The 14,602-nt window shown below is 39.4% G+C and overlaps 1 protein-coding gene across 1 annotated transcript in view; it reads right to left on the bottom strand.

Annotated features, from left to right (window-relative positions):
* CUBN (cubilin) overlaps window positions 1–14,602 on the bottom strand; it is a 276,969-nt gene that overhangs the window by 108,522 nt on the left and 153,845 nt on the right. The gene's annotated exons all lie outside the window — the stretch shown is intronic.

Below are 14,602 nucleotides of genomic sequence, written 5' to 3'. Positions count from 1 at the left end.
CACGGGCTCCGGACATGCAGGCTCAGCGGCCATGGCTCACAGGTCCAACCGCTCTGCGGCATGTGGGAACTTCCCAGACTGGGGCACGAACCCGTGTCCCCTGCATCGGCAGGCGGATTCTCAACCACTGCGCCACCAGGGAAGCCCGAGAGATTATTTTTTAAGATGGAAATGTAAACATAAGCTGGATTTAAGGTGCAAAAATGGTGGGCAGGGAATGCGTGCTAACCAAAGCACATATGCAGAAAGAGTGGGACATATTTAGAAATCTGTGAGAGGTCTCGTTTGGTTAGAATACTGAGTACCTTTAAGAAAACATTAGAAGACATAGCTGGAGCAGTATGATGGGTTAATTTTGGGAGAACTTAAATGCCAATCAAAGGCATCTGTACTTAATTTCTGCAAAGGCAGAAAAAAACATGGCATTTGCACTAAAACAGGCTAGTGTTCAAGCACGGCATATTCAACTTCTTTATATTCTGCAATTATGATGACATGGGGGAATGGAGGGTGGGAAATAAGATCTACCTCATGTAATTGTCATTAGTCACATATATAAAGAGTCTGGAACATGTAGATGCTAAATGAATGCCTTTAAAAATTGGCCTCGGACTTCCCTGGTGGCGCAGTAGTTGAGAGTCTGCCTGCCGATGCAGGGGACACGGGTTTGTGCCCCGGGCTGGGAAGATCCCACATGCCGTGGAGCGGCTGGGCCCATGAACCATGGCCGCTGAGCCTGCGCGTCCGGAGCCTGTGCTCCGCAACGGGAGAGGCCACAATAGTGAGAGGCCCGCGTACCGCAAAAAAAAAAAAAAAAAAAAAAAAATTGGCCTCAATGCTTAAAAAACTTGGATATAATCAAGGTAATATGGTGTTGGTGGGAGGGTAGACAAATAGATAAATGGAATAGAAGAGATGGTCCAGAGAACGATCCACAAGTATAAAGCCAATTCAACCAAATTCACGGTGCCAAGTTTTGGCTTCAGAAGAGACTCTTAGGCTGTATTTGGAAATCACCTGTACGCATATGAAAATAGCTGAAAACATGGCTAGATTGGGGGTTTAGAAATGAAAAAGTGGGGAGTGATACATAGAGAGAGAAGAGATAAGAGCAGAAGCTTAGGGAACACCCATATTTTGAGTTCAGTGAAAGGAAGAGGAAGCAATAAACACAGGAATAGTGTGGAAAGTAGGCTAAAAACAAGATCAGTGTCATGTCACAGAAGCCAAGAGAAAATTAAGGACAGAGTGATGAAGAGTGTCATATGACAGAAAGATCCAGGATTAAGAACAGGCTATAGCAGGGGTCCCCAACCCCCAAGCGGGCGAGCAAATGAAGCTTAATCTGCTGCTCTGCATCACTCCCCATCACTCACATTACCGCCCGAGCCATCCCCCCCCACCATCCCCGCACCAAGTCCATGGAAAAATTGTCTTCCACGAAACCGGTCCCTGGTGCCAAAAAGGTTGGGGACTGTTGGGCTATAGGATTTGGTTACTCGAAGTAAATTAGTTACTTTTAAAGGAGCAGTTTTAGAGGGTCCACTATAGGATAATTTTTCACACATACTAAGAAGAAAATTAGATGATTTTTGGTGATTTCCATAAGACGATGAATTACAATAACAACAAGACAATAACAAGCTTCCTATAACACCCAACAATTAGAATTTATAAATTCTCTATATTTATATTTTTCAAGTGCCCATTAACATGCATAAAAATGTATCAATATATAGTTGACAACACACCAAATCTCAGAAAATATTAAAACTATTAAAAATATGTTCTCTGACCACTATAGAATAAAATTAGAACAGGGTAATAAAGAGATAACAAAAAGATCCTGCAATTTGGATATGTAAAACAACTTTCTATATAAACCATGTGTTAAACAAATCATAACGGAAATTTAGAATATATCTAAGACTGAATGAGAGTGAACACATTATGTATTAAAACAGGCAGAGTTGAGCAGTAGAAGTGTGCTGGGCCCATAAAACTTAGGGAGTGTAGTCAAAGCATTATTTAGAGGGAAATTTATAGCCTTAAATGTTTATGGTAAAAAAGAACTAATACTAAGAAAAATGGACTAGATGTCTAATCCCAGAAGTTAGTAAAACAAACATACAAACCGCATAAAGGAAGTAGAAGAAATAACACGACAACATCTGAAATTAGTGAAACAGAAATGTAGAAAATACTAGAAAAGATTAAGAAACCAAAAGCTATTCCTTTGATAAGACTAACAAAGTATAAACCTCCAATAAGACTGACCAATAACAGAAGAAAGCTTAAGTGAGCAATATTACTAATAAGAAAAGGACAAAACAACCGATATACTAGAAATTTTTTAAATTATAATGAAATTTACTAAAAACCTATGCTACTAAATTTGAACTTAGACAATTTTTATAAAAATACAATACTATAACTAGTTGGAGAAAAAAATGGAAAAACCTAAAAATACCATTAAATCAAAAAATATCAGTATTAAAAATTGCCTGCAGACAAAAGGAAACAAACACCTGAGCCCAGATTATTTTATAGAGGAACTCTACCAAAGCTTCAATAAGTCAATATCCTAATCCTAATCTTGTGTAGATTGTGAAAAAAAAAAAATAGAAAAGAGGGGACAGGGTCCAACTTGTTTAATGAAGTTAATATAATCTTGGGAGCAAAATCAGTCAAGGAAGGTCAAAGAAAGAAAAAGTTTACGTCAATCTCACTTAAGGCAGATGAAAAATCTTACATAAAAGATTAGCTAAATCAATCCATCAATCTGTAAATCTTAATAAGGTTGGACTCACAATGGTTTAAGATGAAAAGATCTGTTACAACAATTCAACACACACACGTACACACAAAGATTTAAAGAGAAAAACAGATGCAAAAATATATGAAGGGAGAATCAGTGACAACTGCAGTAAAGCATTCGCTAAAACTGAACACCCATTCATCATAAAAACTCTTAGAAAATTAGGAATAGAGGGAAATTTTCTCAGCTGGATGAGAACTGCCCACCAAACACCTAGAGCAAATATACTTAGAGGTAAAAGTTTTTAAACATTTCTTTTAAATAAGAAACACACAAGAAAGCTTGCTCATCACTTTGTTGCACAATATACCGAAGGGTTCTCCAGGGCAATACGACAGGGAAAGGGGGAATGGTTGTAAGAATTGGAAAGGAAGTGCTATAAATCAATATTCAAGGGCACTCATTCATTCATAAATATCTACTGAGCACCTTAACATGTCAGGTCCTTTTCTAGGCACTGAAGATAGAGTAGCAGACAAGAGACAAAATTTTTGGTGATTCTAGAGAATGGAACAGTGGCAGGATAAGATAATATGCAAATCCACAATGCTTAGTGTCAGTCTATTTATCTCTTGTAAAAATAAAATAGTGTGTGTGTGTGAAAAAACAAAACAAACAAAAAAAGATAATATGCAAAAATTAATAGGGTTTCCTTATACCAGCAAATGAAAATTTACAAGATGTAACTCAGTCAACACTCATTCAACAATACTTGTCTCTCTACTATATTGCCAAACACTGGGACACGACAATGAAGAAAACAGACAATGTTCCTTCCTTCGGGGAGATTACGTTCTAGAAGGAGAGATAGATAATAAACAAATAAATAGAAATATAATGAGGTAGTGATATGCTCTAGGAGGAAAAAACCAAGTGATTAAGGAGGGTTATTTTAGGTAAGGTGGACAGGGTACATCCATAATTTTTAAATGGGTGCCATTTTTAATAGCAACAAAAAATAAGATGCCTAGGGATAAATGTAACACAATATCTATAAGACTTTTATGGAAAAAAAACGAAATTTTAGTGAAGGACATAAAAGAAGACTGAATAAATGGAAGGATACTCCAAATTCAGTATGAAGAGTCAATAAAGATTCTCCCAAAATTAATCTATAAATTCAATGTATTTCCAGTAAAATCAATAAGTATGATTGCATTTATGTAAAATATAAAACAGAAAGCAATATTATGTAGTGTGTATGGAGACATATATATATTATTGATATATATATGTAATAAAAGGATATAAACATGCATAGAGGTGATACACATAAAATTCAGAATATGGGTCATCTCTGTGATGAGAAGGTAAGGGAATGTGATGCTGCCATGTAATATTTTATTTATTTTAAATTAATTTTTAAATAAAAAAGCAATTTAATTTTTTTAAAGTAAATGAAGTGAGTGCAAACAATTCTTTTTTTCAGAAGTAACTGAAAGAAATTTTTGCTGAGAAGAGGAAGGACAAAATAAAGAGAAGAAGAAAGAATGGCCTAGTAGGACTATAGAAAAAAACTATTGGGAAGGAAAAAAAATGTCTCGAGAATAGAAAACTTACTTCCTTGCTGTGTATCTTTCACTCACTGCTCAACGTTATGTGAGCAAGACTTCACACGATGGTAAGTACAGCGCCGTCCCGGGGCTCTATCTCAGCTAGCAGGTTAGGATGCTTAACGTACAGCTGACCAGCCTGGAGGTTCTGGGACCTCACTGGCCACTTTGGGATCAATGTACCAGGCACACCTCTGAGCCTTCACTGCCGACCAGAGCCCTGGAGCAAACCGGTCAGCTCTGCTCTGCCACTGGCTTCTCAAGCCAGATACTAGCACTGGTAGGTCTCTAGCCAGACAGTGAGTCTGTGGCTCTCACAAGCCCACCAAGGTGGGTTATTACAGTGTAGATCATCTGGATCTATATTTCAGACTTAGTCTTAGCAACAAGCTGTGACTGATAACCGAGCACAGAAGAAATCAGGGAAGATCCACCTCAGGCTAAACAAACCACACATTTGTCTTACCTCCAAAGTCCTCCTTGACAACTTAATGCTTCATGAGACAAAGTTCATATCTACAATCATTTCTGGCAAATAATTGTTCTGAATCCACCCTTAGAACAGTTGCCAGGTTTGGCTCTTAAACTCAGGCTCAGCTTTATTATGTTCACCATAACATCATCCACAATGTACAATATGCTAAAATTGTGTTCTTCTGATTTTCAGAAGAAGCGGTGATCATTCTCCTTGGCAAGAGATTTATATGAAATTTTACCCCTAAATCTTTGCTACTCAAAATGCTGCACGTGGTTTACCAGCATCAGCATCACCCCAGAGCTTGTCTGAAATGCAGCATCAGGCCCCACCAACCAACTGAATCGGAATCTGAATTTTAACAAGATCCCAAGTGATCAACATGCACAATAAAGTTCGGTCCGATGGTCTAGAAGATCACTAAGGGCAAGGCTTTTCTGTTTTTTGTACCAGACTGGTATAATCCAATGCTAAATGTCACAAAAGACATTTCATTAGAAAGGATGGTAGGATGATACCTGTAAGAATCAAATTAGACTTTTTAAAAAGTTTTATTGTTCTTGGAAGTCTTTGGTTTAGTCCGGTTCATTTTATAAGCAAATCCATCCTCTCTCCAAACACTTTGGCTCAGATCTGCTGGTAAAAATAAGATGTGGAACAAAAATAGTACAATCACTGTTTCTCATTATCTCATTTTGATTCTTGAACCTAGATCAATCGCATTTTAAAAGGACTCTGCCAGCATAAAATATATTTTCTGTTAATTCCTTTAAATATCTGTTTTATAAAAAAATTTCTTTTGGGGTTTTATTTCTCCCCCCCCTTTTGTGTTATAGATGCAACCATAATTTCTCCAGCTTTTCTCCCTACTCGATTTCACCACCGTGTCCACAATCCAAACCCCATATTTTAGAACTTGACATATTCCATATGTTTTTCATATGCTTCTCACCCACCCCAGGGGAAGTTTCCAAGCACCCATCTGGATATAGTTTAGACCAGAGCAGAAATAACTCAGAGGCCTGGCCATAAAGCCCTTCTCAGTATCACCCACATAGAGGGGAGCATCGTGCATTCCACAGATTATACTTTAAGAATAAAACTCAAGCAAGGAACACAAAATAATCAAAATTAACTTCTTATGCATGAGAAAGGAAAAAGATGAAGCATTAAGATTTGTTTATACAATAATCAGGATTTACTGTCCATTGAAGAGCAAAATGAAGGAAACTGGCTTTTTGTGTTTATCTTCCACCCTCTAGGAGGAAAGCCCAGTGTTGTTCATTTGGATTTAACTCTGAACTGCCACACAAGATACTTTAGAAATGGCAGAGTGAGAGAATTTAACATTCATTGAACATCAGGTGTGCATCAGCCTTGTGGTATACATTTAAAATTTAACATATTTAATCACACCTATGGCCCTATATGGATATGATTATCCCCTATAGATGAAATGAACCTCTTTAGGTTTTAAACAAATAGCTTCTTGACATTAACTTATTAGTAACTTAACAAGACATGGGATCTTGTCTGTCTTAAACATTCCCAGTACCTGGCCCAGTTCCTGAGAACCACTGAACATCAGATTGTTCAAGAATATGAATGTGGTAAAGACCAAGAGGAAAAAGACCAGAAAAGCCCTTTGATCTAGCAATTATGAGGCCTATTAAGCCATGTGAAGGACTTTGGACTTTATTATAAGAACAAGGTTCATGGTTTATTCATCATTGGATATAAAACGTCAATTATGGGAGTAACATGTGCTTTATATACGAAGCATCTAGCAAGGGTGTAACAAGTGCTTATGTGTATAAAGTAGGGGCTTAATAAATATTTGTTGAATAGAGAAAGAAATATATATATATATAGTTATATATATATGGTCACATATATATATTTTTTTCCCATACAAAATTTGTGCTTTTAGTAAAGACAAAAGCAAACAAAACCTCTTTCCCACGTGGCAACTTAAACTTGTATTGCCTTTCAGGTGTTCAGAGGGTGTCTTTATTTTGACACAATGCCAGCTGGACCCTGAAGAGGCACTGTCTGATTGACAGGCTAAAAGAAAGTAACTTGAGATGTTTGAATGTGGTCCACAAATAGGACTTCTCTTTCATGTTTAAAAATCCATTCTTGATGCACAGAATGGCATGTGTAGAAGAGGAGCAAGACTTTTTTGAATAAACAGAGCAGTGTCTCCAAAACAATCTTCTCTCCAAGCAAGTTACTTCTTATATTCTTTTCAAGACAGAATTATCAACTCCAACCAAAGCCCAATAATCTATGATACAGTAAAACAAATAACTTTTAATTTAAAATCGCAATTTAAATACCAATGTCTTGGGACTTCCCTGGTGGAGCAGTGATTAAGAATCCACCTGCCAATGCAGGGGACATGGGTTCGAACCTGGTCCGGGAAGATCCCACATGCCGTGGAGCAACTAAACCCGTGAGCCACAACTACTGAAGCCTGCACGCCTAGAGCCTGTGCTCCACAACAAGAGAAGCCACTGCAATAAGAAGCCCACGCACCACAACGAAGACCCAATGCAGCCAATAAATAAATAAATAAATTTATAAATACCAATGTCTTATCATCCAATATTTATTAAGCACTCATTACCAGTGTGGCATGTCACAAGTATCTCTCTACTGATGGGATTAAAAGGTCCCATTTCACTTACCATGTGCTTTTCACTAACAACTTCCAGAAAATATATTATTGTTGTTTAATTTAACCTAAGACCACTCAGAATGTGGCAGGATCCTACTGCTGATTGCATGTCCATAGTCCATACTCAAAAAGGCTTACAGTTCAACGAGGAACATGAGAGTGATTTTACAAATCAACCACTAAATTCTGTAAAAAATTAATAAACAGATAGCTCAGTTATACAAAGCTGAGAAACCAGAAGAAGGAGCTCTCACACCCTGTGAAGGTAGCAGAGCCCAAGAGGAAGAAGAAAGACTCCTGTTCTTTCTTGGCATGGACTTAGCCAATAAGAAGCCATGGACTCTCTGTTTACTGAAGCCCTCCCAGCTTCCTTTTCCCTGTATAAAAGCATCCTCCTTCTCCTGCTGTGCAGGGACTTGCAGGGGTTCACCATAGGTGCAGACCCTGAATTGCAATTCTCTGCTGATCCTGAATAAACCCATCTTTGATGGAGAAATATCTGGCATTCCATTTACTTCAGATCAACATTTCATTGGTTTGATAAGCAAACAGGTATGGTACCCACAAATCCAGCCCACTGTCACTCACTGTTTTTCTTGCCAACCCTGGAGTTTAAAGGTATGTCCTTCTCCTGGATCCGAGCTCACCCTCTCTTAGCATTTGAAGCTCTCCAGGCTTTATTCGGAATCTGTTTCAAATCTTCATCTTTCTGGTCAATGCTTTGTTCTGTACATGAGTATTCACTTGGCACTTCTATCTGATTTGAGATCAGGCTGTTTCAACTGAAACTGGCTAGACTTCGACCCATTCCTTCAGGAGCAGGGGCTGTTTCACTGAAACTGTGCCAGTTTTTGTCCAGCCTTCAGCATATTCCTTTGCAAAGGGCTATTCTCTGGACACTGCTGAAAAAACCTTTGGCCTGGCTCCTCTAGGACCAAGACATCTCCTTAGAATTGGCTGTTATTCAGGCTTCCAAGCTGTTTGAATTGAACTGTCTGTGTTGTAAAACGTTTGAAAATTGTTCTTTTACTTTAGAGAAAAACCTCTGAGAAATGGAAGCCCAGTTTTTGAGAGTACCCACACCAACAGGGACTCTGGCAGATCTGACGTTTAAGACTAAAGTCCTTCCTCATGCACATTTCTAACTAAATGGACCAACCCGATCAAAGGCAATTTAGGATATCAATGGCCATTATGGGGAACTTTTGAAATCTCCAAACTTAACTTTCTTAGAACCAAAGTAGACTACAATAGCTCAAAAATTTCCAGAAATGAGTGGAATACTTACTTTGGTATTTTGAGGCTTCCCAACATTATCTGGAGCCTAGAATTGCCTCTCTACAAAATAAGATTTTAAGGCTAACTGAGGCAAACATGATTAATGAGAGATAAAATGGCCCCCAATGTCTCAGGCTCTTCTTCCAGCACCATCTGGTCTCTCCATTGGCTCCTTATGGTCAGACCTCATCTCCAGGGCCATCTTCCTCCTTCCTCACTACACCATCTATGCCTCCTTTGTACTGCCAATTCCCCATACTAATTCTCTTAACGAGCTTCCCCATTTGAAACTCTCCCCATTCCCATTTCCTCTGCACTTGTCAGAATATGTCTGTTTACAGCCACTATGGAGAACAGTATGGAGGTTCCATAAAAAACTAAAAATAGAACTACCATATGACCCAGCAATCCCACTACTGGGCACATACCCTGAGAAAACCATAATTCAAAAAGAGTCATGTGCCGCAATGTTCATTGCAGCTCTATTTACAATAGCCAGGACATGGAAGCAACCTAAGTGTCCATCAACAGATGAATGGATAAAGAAGATGTGGCACATATATACAATGGAATATTACTCAGCCATAAAAAGAAACGAAACTGAGTTATTTGTAGTGAGGTGGATGGACCTAGAGTCTGTCATACAGAGTGAAGTTAGAAAGAGAAAAACAAATACCGTATGCTAACACATATATATGGAATCTTAAAAATAAAAAATGGTTCTAATGAACCTAGTTGCAGGGCAGGAATAAAGATGTAGACATAGAAAATGGACTTGAGGACATGGAGTGGGAGGGTGAAGCTGGGGCAAAGTGAGAGTAGCATCCACATATATACACTACCGAATGTAAAATAGTTAGCTAGTTGAAAGCAGTAGCATAGCACAGGGAGATCAGCTCAGTGCTTTGCAATGACCTAGAGGGGTGGGATAGGGAGGATGGGAGGGAGGCTCAAGAGAGAGGGGATATGGGGACACATGTATGCATATGGCCAATTCACTCTGTGTACAACAGAAACTAACACAGTATTGTGAAGCAATTATACTCCAATAAAGATCTATTAAAAAAATAAAATTAAGCCTTCTGAGAATCCAGAGGCTAAACCCTTAATTTTTTGTACTCCCTGGACTAAAGTTGAACAGCAATCCATAGTCAAAGTTTTTCCCAAAGTAACTGGTGATGCTCACAAATTGCTGGAAAATTTAATATAGTCATTCAAACTTGTCACACTGGTTTCTCTGACTTATATCAGCTAGTTCATATGCTGGTCAGTGAAGGCCAGGCTCAGCATTGGATGAAAACCACTAATTGGGGGAAATCCTAAAAGGTCTCTAGAATTACAGCTGGGAGACCAGCCTGCTTTTTTTTTTTTTTTTAAGATTTAATTTTAATTTTATTTATTTTTTTGGCTGTATTGGGTCTTTGTTGCTGTGTGTAGGCTTTCTCTAGTCGCGGCGAGCGGGGGGTCACTCTTGGTTGCGATGCGCAGGCTCCTTATTGCGATGGCTTCTCTTGTTGCAGAGCATGGGCTCTAGGCACTCAGGCTTCAGTAGTTGCAGCACATGGGCTCAGTAGTTGTGGCATGTGGGCTCTAGAGTGCAGGCCCAGTAGCTGTGGCGCACCAGTTTAGTTGCTCTGCGGCATGTGGGATCTTCCTGGACCAGGGATCGAACCCGTGTCCCCTGCATGGGCAGGCAGATTCTTATCCACTGCGCCACCAGGGAAGTGCCCAGCCTGCTATCTTATTATATGATCAGGCTTGGCCAATCCCTAGGCAGCTTCATCAAGCAGTTCCTAGGGTTTCTCCGAAACCTGTTGACTGGAACAAAATCCAGGCGTACACACAAAAATCTGATGAAACTGTTCATGATTATTACAATCAACTTCAGGTTATTTTTAAAGAAAATTCTGGTCTTCCTTTAGATGTTGATTCTACCCAGGTACTTTTTAACTCTATGTTTATTAATGGGCTGAACTGAGACCTTTCCCTTCTAGGAAAAAGGACCAGGATGGAATGGGAAACTATGTCTATTCCAGATTTAGTTAATGTGGCAAACCAGCTCTCTCAAACTCTAGATCAGGCACCTCAGAGGAAGACTGCCAAAATTCTTAATCTTCAAACCCAGCAAATAAAGGCTCCTAAATGAAACCAAAACCCTACTAATTTCTATTATTGCAAAGAGCCAGGACATTGGAAAAGAGATTGTTACAAATTTAAGTGCTTCAGGTGTCTTCAGCCCTCTAACCAGCCTTTCAACATCCTCCCAATTCTCATTGATGGGGCTCCAAGGAACTACAGGGATTTTTCCCAATTCTCCCTCTTAGTTGGCATGGAGGAACATTTCTCTAGATTGGGGATGAAGCTCTTCCAGTCCTAAATGACCCCAGAGCCACACTCTCGGTGCTCAACCCCATTACTATAAAGCAGCCTCTGCCTCTGATAGTACTAGAGCTGATTCTGGAAATACTTATCATTTGTCTCCACTGAATCAGCTACCACCTTCCTTATGGGCAAAATCTCCAGCTTATGCTGGAGATTCACATCAACAAAATTCACAACCTCCCATCAAGATTTAAGTAGACCCCTCAAAACCTCTTCCCAGAATTAATCAAAAACTTAAAAAAATATATCTTCAAGGCATAAAACCCCTAATAGAAAATTATAAGGCTCAAGGCCTCATAATCCCTTGTACTGTACTCTGAAACACTACCATTTTACTGGTGAGAAAACCTACAGGTCAAAGGTGAAGGTTTATCTAGGATCTCAAAACAATCAACAACATTGTTATCTCTTGACATTCTGTTGTTCCTAACCCTTATATGATACTGACATCTTTCCAACTGGAAGCAAATTCTTTACTATAATTGATTCATGTAGTACATTCTCTAGTATTCCAGTTTATGAAGCTAGCCAATATCTTTTTGCCTTTACTTGGGAAGAAAAACAATCAACCTGGACAGTAATGCCTCAGGGTTCTACTCAGAGTCCTTATTTCTCAGGAATCCTGAAGGCTGATCTGGATGATACAAAATTCTCTAGAGATTCAACTACTTCGTTGCAATAGGTGGATGATCTGCTTCTTTGCACTCCTTCTCAAGCCTCCTCACAGGAAAACTCCATCCACTTGCTAAAGCTTTTAGCCTTAAAGGGACCTAAGGTAGCCAAAGGAAAATTGCAGTTTGCCCAAACCCAGGTTTGATATTTAGGGTATCTTCTATCAGAACAAAGGCTATATCTAGATCCAGATAGACTTCATAGTGACCTAAGTTTCCCAAAACCCCAAACTAAGCACAACGGCAAAGTTTTCTCCAGCTAGTTGATTATTGCTGAAATTGGATTCCAAATTTCTCTCCTATGGCTAAACCTCTGTATGTTGTACTCAACAATAAAAACCTCAATGCAATTTTAAGAGAAGAAACAGATGATATAGTCTTCGAGGCCCTAAAGGAGAGTTTGGTGAATCCACCTGCCCTTGGGCATCCCAATGATCAGATTCTCTTTTTCCTTTTTGTATATGAAAAGAATGGGAATGCCTTTGGGGTACTAATCCCAAAACACAGGGACCACCATTGACCCACAGGGCATTATGGCCAGCAACTGGACCCTGTAGCATGGGGATATCCCCCTTGCCTTAAAGCCATTACAACCACTCCCCTTTTGGTTAAAATCACCGAGAAAATTATTGTGAGATCCCTTTTAACCATTTTTGCACCTCATACAGTAGAAGTTCTGACTTCTCATCACACTCAACATTTCCCAGCCAGCCACCTCGCCTCCTATGAAGTCCTTTGGTTAACTGCTCCTCACATAACTCTCTTACATTGTAATAACCTTAACCCGGCTACTCCTCTTCCCTCCATCACCAGCAAAGTCCCTCCTGACGCTTAACACTGGTGCACCACCTCCTGACTCCTCAGGATGATCTAAAGGGAATTCCACTGGGTAATGCTGACTTCTCATGGTTCACTGATGGTTCTCATTTAAAAGGTGATAATGGCAAATACAGTTCTACGTATGCTATTAAGACTCCTTTTGATGTTGTTGACGCAGCATCTTTACCTGTGGTTACTTCAGCCCAGACTGAATCACATGCTTTTACATGGGCTTATACTTTAGCCAAGGACAAAACTGCCAATATTTATACTGATAGTAGATGTGTTTTTGGAGTAGCTCATAATTTTGGAATATTGTGGAAGCAATGTGGCTTCCTTACGTCCAGTGGGAAAAAAATTTTAAGATGGCCCCTGTGTTTAGGAATTATTGGATGCAATATTTTCACCTGCCACTTTAGCTATTATTAAGGTTCTGGGGTATTCTGAACTTGACTCTCTGGAAGCTAAGGGAAATCACCTTGCTGATATTTCTGTAAGGAATGTTGCCCTTAAAGGGACCAATAGCAGCCAAACTTCTGTTGTGTTCCAAAGGGAAATGTAGAAAAACTGGCTAGAGAAGCCCAGCAATCAGCCTCAGAAAAAGGAAAACAAGATTGGAAATTCAACAATTGTTGGTTTGATAAAAAGAGAAAGCTCTGGTTTGCATCAAAGAACAACCTATTCCCACCCAACACTCTAAAACTCCCACTCCTCACCGTTGTACGTGCATTAAACCATTGTTCTACTGACAAGATGATAGCCTTCATGAATCAATATTAGAGGAGAAACATTAACAAGGCTGAAAAAAGTGCCAACCCTCACTTGTCCCACTTGTCCAAAGCAGAACCAGGGAAGCCTGTTCGTACGGCTCCCAGACGTTGGATATTGCCTAATGGACAATTCAAGCTCTGGTAAGCGGATTTCATACAATTTCTTCCTCTAATGGATATAAATATGTTTTAGTCATGGTCCATATGTTTTCACACTGGACTGAAGCCTTGCCTTGCAGACAGCCTACTGTCTCTTCTGTGGCAAAAGTCCTTTTGGAAAAGATGATCCCTACCTGGGGAACTCATCTCAAGCTTCATAGCGATCAAGGAATCCATTTTACTGGCCAGGTACTTTGACAAGTCTGCTCTGTTTGGCTAGTTTTACAACACTTTCACTGTGCTCACCACCCTTATTCCTCTGGTTTAGTCTAACACACTAACAGCATCATCAAGACTCAATTGGCAACATTTAGAGAGGCCCTCCAAACACCTTGGTCAAAAGCACTGCCATCTGTCCTTCTAAATCTTGGATCTTCTGCTTTTGGAACTCATAAACTCTTACCATTTGAGATAGTCACATAATTTCCAATGCACTTGGGTTCCCACTTCTTTTGATACACAACTGATAAAAGGAGAGATATTCCAACATTGCAAAGGATTAATTGCCTCTATTAAAAAATAACCATGCTTTAACAGAGCAATCTTTTCATAGTGTACCCTTGAGAGATGAAGACATTAAGCATCACATCTTGCGACCTGGAGATTTTGTCTATTGCAAAAGAGTCCTCCAGAAGAACTCCCTTCAACCTCATTGGAAAGGTCCCTATCAGGGACTGCTAACCAACCCTTGTGACACCAAGCTCTGAGAAGTAGACTCTTGGATTTATGTAGCACACTAAAGAGATCACTGAACACTGATTGTACCTGTACATCACCTGGTGACCTGAAAGTAACGATTTTCTGGAATTGAAGCAGACGACATCTGACGAGACAGCTTTCCCAAGATATACTTTTGAGGATGACATAAGGCTTCAGATGATCCCCAAAGCCTATGATCTTGATATCACATGGACTTTAGATAAAAAGCACCTGAGAGCTCTCCCTCCTACCCCTCCTAATTACACAGACGTGACCTTAATATAGATTTTCAATCTGT

Source organism: Hyperoodon ampullatus (genome assembly GCF_949752795.1).
Source record: "Hyperoodon ampullatus genome assembly, chromosome: 3".
NCBI lineage: Eukaryota > Metazoa > Chordata > Mammalia > Artiodactyla > Ziphiidae > Hyperoodon > Hyperoodon ampullatus.
The sequence above is the reverse complement of the archived record's forward strand: the minus strand, read 5'-3'. Positions and strand labels throughout refer to the sequence as shown.